Source organism: Anopheles funestus, assembly GCF_943734845.2.
Source record: "Anopheles funestus chromosome X unlocalized genomic scaffold, idAnoFuneDA-416_04 X_unloc_111, whole genome shotgun sequence".
Classification (NCBI taxonomy): domain Eukaryota; kingdom Metazoa; phylum Arthropoda; class Insecta; order Diptera; family Culicidae; genus Anopheles; species Anopheles funestus.
The window spans coordinates 46170-52500 of NW_026045052.1; the positions used below are offsets into that span (position 1 = coordinate 46170).

Consider the following 6331-nt stretch of genomic DNA (forward strand, 5'->3'; position numbering starts at 1 on the left):
TGTTCTTGCTGGTAATAGCTTGAGCCCCTGAATAAGGGGTCGAAGCGTACATCTTGAGACCATGTACAACATATTACCAAATCGGCACCGTGGGTTCTGGTGCAAGTGATGTAACCGTGAAAGATGTTGAGCAGCCCAACATCGGTTTACACACGCATAATAGGAAGGCAGCGCTGTCGACTGGTCAGTCGTGTAAGAAGTGTGCATTATCGATCTCCAATATATGAGCTCAGTATGACAGCCCAATTGGTAATCCTCGGGACCTCCAGAAAGGAAGCTGGATGAGGATTACCAAATCGAAAGTTGATAAGTGTAGTGGTACCACTTAGTCAACTTGTATCCCGAAAGATGGTGAACCGAGTCGTCTGGCGTAAAAACCGGACGACTCGAAAGGGCTTGACCCTTTCAAGTGAGCGATAATCACGCTCTACGCTCAGTTCGACAGCTGCAAGGCAATCACTCGCTAAGTTCAGAGCTAATACATGCAACATGCCGGCATTGTTTCCACCGACGCATGGATTCAAGACTGGTGCACTTATTAGTTAAACCGTTCGCCTCCGGGTGTTTCGAGTTCAAGTCTGGATGAGGATTGATCTTGCTGGTAATAGCTTGAGCCCTTAAGGGGTCGAAGCGTACATCTTGAGACCATGTACAACATATTACCAAATCGGCACCATGGGTTCTGGTGCAAGTGATGTAACCGTGAAAGATGTTGAGCAGCCCAACATCGGTTTACACACGCATAATAGGAAGGCAGCGCTGTCGACTGGTCAGTCGTGTAAGAAGTGTGCATTATCGATCACAAATATATTGGTGATCTGTAGGTTGCGCATACACCATGCCCGGTGTAAAGTGCCGTGGTCCCCCCCGGGGGGCTGCATCAAACCGTTCGCCACGCGAACTACCCAATGGAACGAACTCGATGCATTTAATAAGAAGAAGAGATGATAATGAAACACGGTCGATTTAAGAGTTGAAAACGTTGAAATACCTATAAGCAAGTCTTAAGTTGGTGGTGACCGTTACGCCCCAACAAATTGGTGCCTTACCCTACACCAAAGAGCCATTCAACATGGTTCAAGTGAGCGATAATCACGCTCTACGCTCAGTATGACAGCTGCAAGGCAATCACTCGCTAAGTTCAGAGCTAATACATGCAACACGCCGGCATTGTTTCCACCGACGCATGGATTCAAGACTGGTGCACTTATTAGTTAAACCGTTCGCCTGCGGGTGTTTCGAGTTCAAGTCTGGATGAGGATTGTTCTTGCTGGTAATAGCTTGAGCCCCTGAATAAGGGGCCGAAGCGTACATCTTGAGAGTAAATGTACAACATATTACCAAATCGGCACCGTGGGTTCTGGTGCAAGTGATGTAACCATGAAAGATGTTGAGCAGCCCAACATCGGTTTACACACGCATAAGGGGTTTATTGTTATCTGTAGGTTGCGCATACACCATACCCGGTGTAAAGTGCCGTGGTCCCCCAGGGGGCTGCATCAAAACGTTCGCCATGCGAACTACCCAATGGAACGAACTCGATGTATTGAAAGAGATGAACAATTAATAGCGAGAATAGGGGCCCGGAAGCAATTCCGCGGCCCTACGGTCGATTCAAGAGTTGAAACGTTGTACAATCGTGGATAGCACCTAGTGCTAATATGGTGAGAGATAATGTGTGAGGAAATTTAGTTTCCTAAAGTTTAGTTAGTGGTTTCCGTTGTGCCCTAACAAACTTAAAGTTGGTGGTGACCGTTACACCCCAACAAATTGGTGCCTTACCCAACACCAAAGAGCCATTCCATATGGTTCTAGAGAGAGAGAGTTGTGTGGAAATTTATTTCCCACTAAGCGAGTGTGTGTCTGTAGTGGAACGAATTCTGGTTGATCCTACCAGTAATATACGCTTGTCTCAAAGGTTAAGCCATGCATGTCTAAGTACAAACATAAATGAATGTGAAACCGCATAAGGCTCAGTATAACAGCTATAATTCACAAGATCATCCTACCACTAGTTACTTGGATAACTGTGGAAAATCCAGAGCTAATACATGCAACATGCCGGGACTGTTGCCCTCGCGGGTAGCTGAACTGGTGCACTTATTAGTTAAACCAATCGCCTCCGGGCGGCTTGAGTTGAAGTCTGGATAAGGACGCAGATCGTATGGTCGCTTGTCGACTGACGACAGATCTTTCAAATGTCTGCCCTATCAACTATTGATGGTAGTGTAGAGGACTACCATGGTTGCGACGGGTAACGGGGAATCAGGGTTCGATTCCGGAGAGGGAGCCTGAGAAATGGCTACCACATCCAAGGAAGGCAGCAGGCGCGTAAATTACCCAATCCCAGTACGGGGAGGTAGTGACGAGAAATAACAATATGGACCTCTCTAACGATGGTCCATAATTGGAATGAGTTGAGTATAAATCCTTCAACAAGGATCAAGTGGAGGGCAAGTCTGGTGCCAGCAGCCGCGGTAATTCCAGCTCCACTAGCGTATATTAAAGTTGTTGCGGTTAAAACGTTCGAAGTTGATTGCCCGTCCAGACACGTGACCGCCACGGGCGCCCGGTTACACGCCGGGGCCGTTCGTGCGCGCGCTCACGGCTGCGACTCACAATGGTGTACTTGGGCGTTACTCTGTGAACGAGTACCGTGCTACCGGTTAACTCCGGCACGGGCTCCTCATGGTGCTCAAGATACTCACATTTACCTTGAACAAATTAGAGTGCTCAAAGCAGGCTAAGACAAAGCGTCCGGCCCCCCCGTGGGGTTGGCGTTGGCCGAGAATAATCTTGCATGGAATAATGGAATATGACCTCGGTTTATACGATTTCGTTGGTTTGTCAGAAACCTAGAGGTAATGATTAACAGAAGTAGTTGGGGGCATTGGTATTACGGCGCGAGAGGTGAAATTCGTAGACCGTCGTAGGACCAACTGAAGCGAAAGCGTTTGCCATGGATGCTTTCTTTAATCAAGAACGAAAGTTAGAGGATCGAAGGCGATTAGATACCGCCCTAGTTCTAACCGTAAACGATGCCAATTAGCAATTGGGAGACGCTACCCCTATTCGGTGCTCTCAGTCGCTTCCGGGAAACCAAAATCGGGTTCCGGGGGAAGTATGGTTGCAAAGTTGAAACTTAAAGGAATTGACGGAAGGGCACCACAAGAAGTGGAGCTTGCGGCTTAATTTGACTCAACACGGGAAAATTTACCAGGTCCAAACTTATCGAGGTAAGACAGATTGATAGCTCTTTCTCAAATTTAAGGGTAGTGGTGCATGGCCGTTCTTAGTTCGTGGAATGATTTGTCTGGTTAATTCCGATAACGAACGTGACTCAAACATGCTAACTAGAACGCTGTCAGCAGTGCGCCTCCGGGCGCACCTGACGTTACAGCCGGGCGGCGCCTTCACGGGCGGTCGTCGGCTACGTTTGCCCTGCTTAGCGGGACAACTTGTGTTTAGCAAGCTGAGAATGAGCGATAACAGGTCCGTGATGCCCTTAGATGTTCTGGGCTGCACGCGTGCTACAATGTGGGTCGCAGCGTGTTCTCGCCAATAGGCGCCCCCATTCCGAGAGGAACGGGAAATCACTAAAATGCCCATCTAGTCGGGATTGGGGACTGCAACGGTCCCCATGAACCTGGAATTTCTAGTAAGCACTAGTCATTAGCTAGTGCTGATTACGTCCCTGCCCTTTGTACACACCGCCCGTCGCTACTACCGATGGATTATTTAGTGAGGTTTCTGGAGGCTTACCTTCCGCGGTTCCTTCGTGAGCTGCAGCTGGCATGGCTGAAGTTGACACGAACTTGATGATTTAGAGGAAGTAAAAGTCGTAACAAGGTTTCCGTAGGTGAACCTGCGGAAGGATCATTACTGATGATCGTCCGCGAGTGACCAACCATGGGCTGCCTTCGGTGTAGCTCGGTCGCTCGCTTGCTATGTGTCAGAATTTGTTGAAAGCCAACTCGTTCGTTGTACACTTTGATGGGTGACCATCACTGTGTCTCCGTGCCGAGCTAGATCTCCCCTAGCCGTAAGGCACTTGAACGCCCCTTCGACGACGAGTTGCATGTGTGTGGTATGTGTCAGAATCTGGTGAAGCTTTCTGCATGTGATGTGCCTTGTGTGGATCCGTGGCCATTGCATTGTGTCTGGTGCTTAGATACCCAGACACTTAGAACGCTTGCGCGGAAAGCAAACTCGATCGTTGTACACTTTGATGGGTGACCATCACTGTGTCTCCGTGCCGTGCTAGATCCCCCCTAGCCGTAAGGCACTTTGAACGCCCCTTCGACGACGAGTTACAAGAGTGTGGTATGTGTCAGAATCTGGTGAAGCTTTCTGCATGTGATGTGCCTTGTGTGGATCCGTGGCCATTGCATTGTGTCTGGTGTGTAGGTACCCAGACACTTAGAACGCTTGCGCGGAAAGCAAACTCGATCGTTGTACACTTTGATGGGCAACCATCACTGTGTCTCCGTGCCGTGCTAGATCTCCCCTAGCCGTAAGGCACTTTGAACGCCCCTTCGACGACGAGTTACAAGAGTGTGGTATGTGTCATAATCTGGTGAAGCTTTCTGCATGTGATGTGCCTTGTGTGGATCCGTGGCCATTGCATTGTGTCTGGTGTGTAGGTACCCAGACACTTAAGCAAACTCGATCGTTGTACACTGTGATGGGCGAGCATCACTGTGTCTCCGTGCCGTGTAAGAGCTCCCCTGGCCATCAGGCACTTGAAAGGTCCTTCGACGACGAGTTACAATAGTGGTGTGTTAGATACGTCAGGTGATGGTATCTACTGTTGTGCAATACGTATCCGGCCACGGCACGGAACGAACGGGAACTGTGGTGCAGACATACAAAGAGTTAAGCCTATTAGTCATTAACTCTAAGGACGGGGCCATGGGGCGGTACGCAAAGGATACGGATGAGCGAGTATGCAGGCCCAATACTCAATAGCTCGATCCGATCCAAGCACATGAGTTGACTGCGGCGCCAGGTTAACCAATGTGCTAGATTCTATTTGGCCAGTAGAATCTTGTGTCTTATGCGATTTGATACCAAGACACCAGAACGAAAGTTAGTTGAAGAGTTATTAAACTCTTATGAAGTATGGTTGTGCAATCACAACTTATGACTTTAACCTATAAAGTGGATATGGACTTGCAATTATAACATGGAATCTCTACACACCCCATGAGCTCGATCCAATCCACGCACACGAGTTGCCTGAGTAGCGACAGGTATACCGATGTGCAATACGTATCCGGCCACGGCACGGAACGAACGGGAACTGTGGTGCAGACATACAAAGAGTTAAGCCTACTAGTCATTAACTCTAAGGACGGGGCCATGGGGCGGTACGCAAAGGATACGGATGAGCGAGTATGCAGGCCCAATACTCAATAGCTCGATCCGATCCAAGCACATGAGTTGACTGCGGCGCCAGGTTAACCAATGTGCTAGATTCTATTTGGCCAGTAGAATCTTGTGTCTTACGCGATTTGATACCAAGACACCAGAACGAAAGTTAGTTGAAGAGTGATTAAACTCTTATGAAGAATGGTTGTGCAATCACAACTTATGACTTTAACCTATAAAGTGGATATGGACTATCAATTATAACATGGGGCACACACCATGTTCTCGATCCAATCCACGCACACGAGTTGCCTGAGTAGCGACAGGTATACCGATGTGCAATACGTATCCGGCCATAGGCACGGAACGAACAGGAACTGTGGTGCAGACATACAAGGGCCATGGGGCGGTACGCAAAGGATACGGATGAGCGAGTATGCAGGCCCAATACTCAATAGCTCGATCCGATCCAAGCACATGAGTTGACTGCGGCGCCAGGTTAACCGATGTGCTAAGAGAGTTGTTCCTGGGCCTTCAAAGTGACTTCAAAACTATCTTAGCGAATGGTGGCCATGGGCGTAGACATGAGCCACAAGTCACAAGGCCTGGGACTATTGGGTAATAAAGACAACTTAGTCAGAAAGTTAGTCTTTGGACGTACCACCGGGATTGTGTTACATTGGGAACCTTACTATAAAACCCTAGGCAGGGGATCACTCGGCTCATGGATCGATGAAGACCGCAGCTAAATGCGCGTCACAATGTGAACTGCAGGACACATGAACACCGATAAGTTGAACGCATATTGCGCGTCGGACGATTAAACCCGGCCGATGCACACATTCTTGAGTGCCTATCAATTCCTTGATATACAACAAACCAAACTTCAGGGTGGAGCGTGCCACAATAGAACACTATGGCGAGCAGCCCGTCTAGTGTCGTGGGGGAAACACGCTTCCAC

General features: G+C 48.7%; 1 non-coding gene across 1 annotated transcript; it reads left to right on the top strand.

Moving 5' to 3' along the window:
• The first annotated feature begins 6067 nt into the window (after positions 1–6067).
• On the top strand, positions 6068–6225 carry LOC125772785 (5.8S ribosomal RNA). The gene has a single exon (XR_007419635.1). It is a non-coding gene; the product is annotated as a 5.8S ribosomal RNA (ribosomal RNA).
• Positions 6226–6331: the final 106 nt, after the last annotated feature.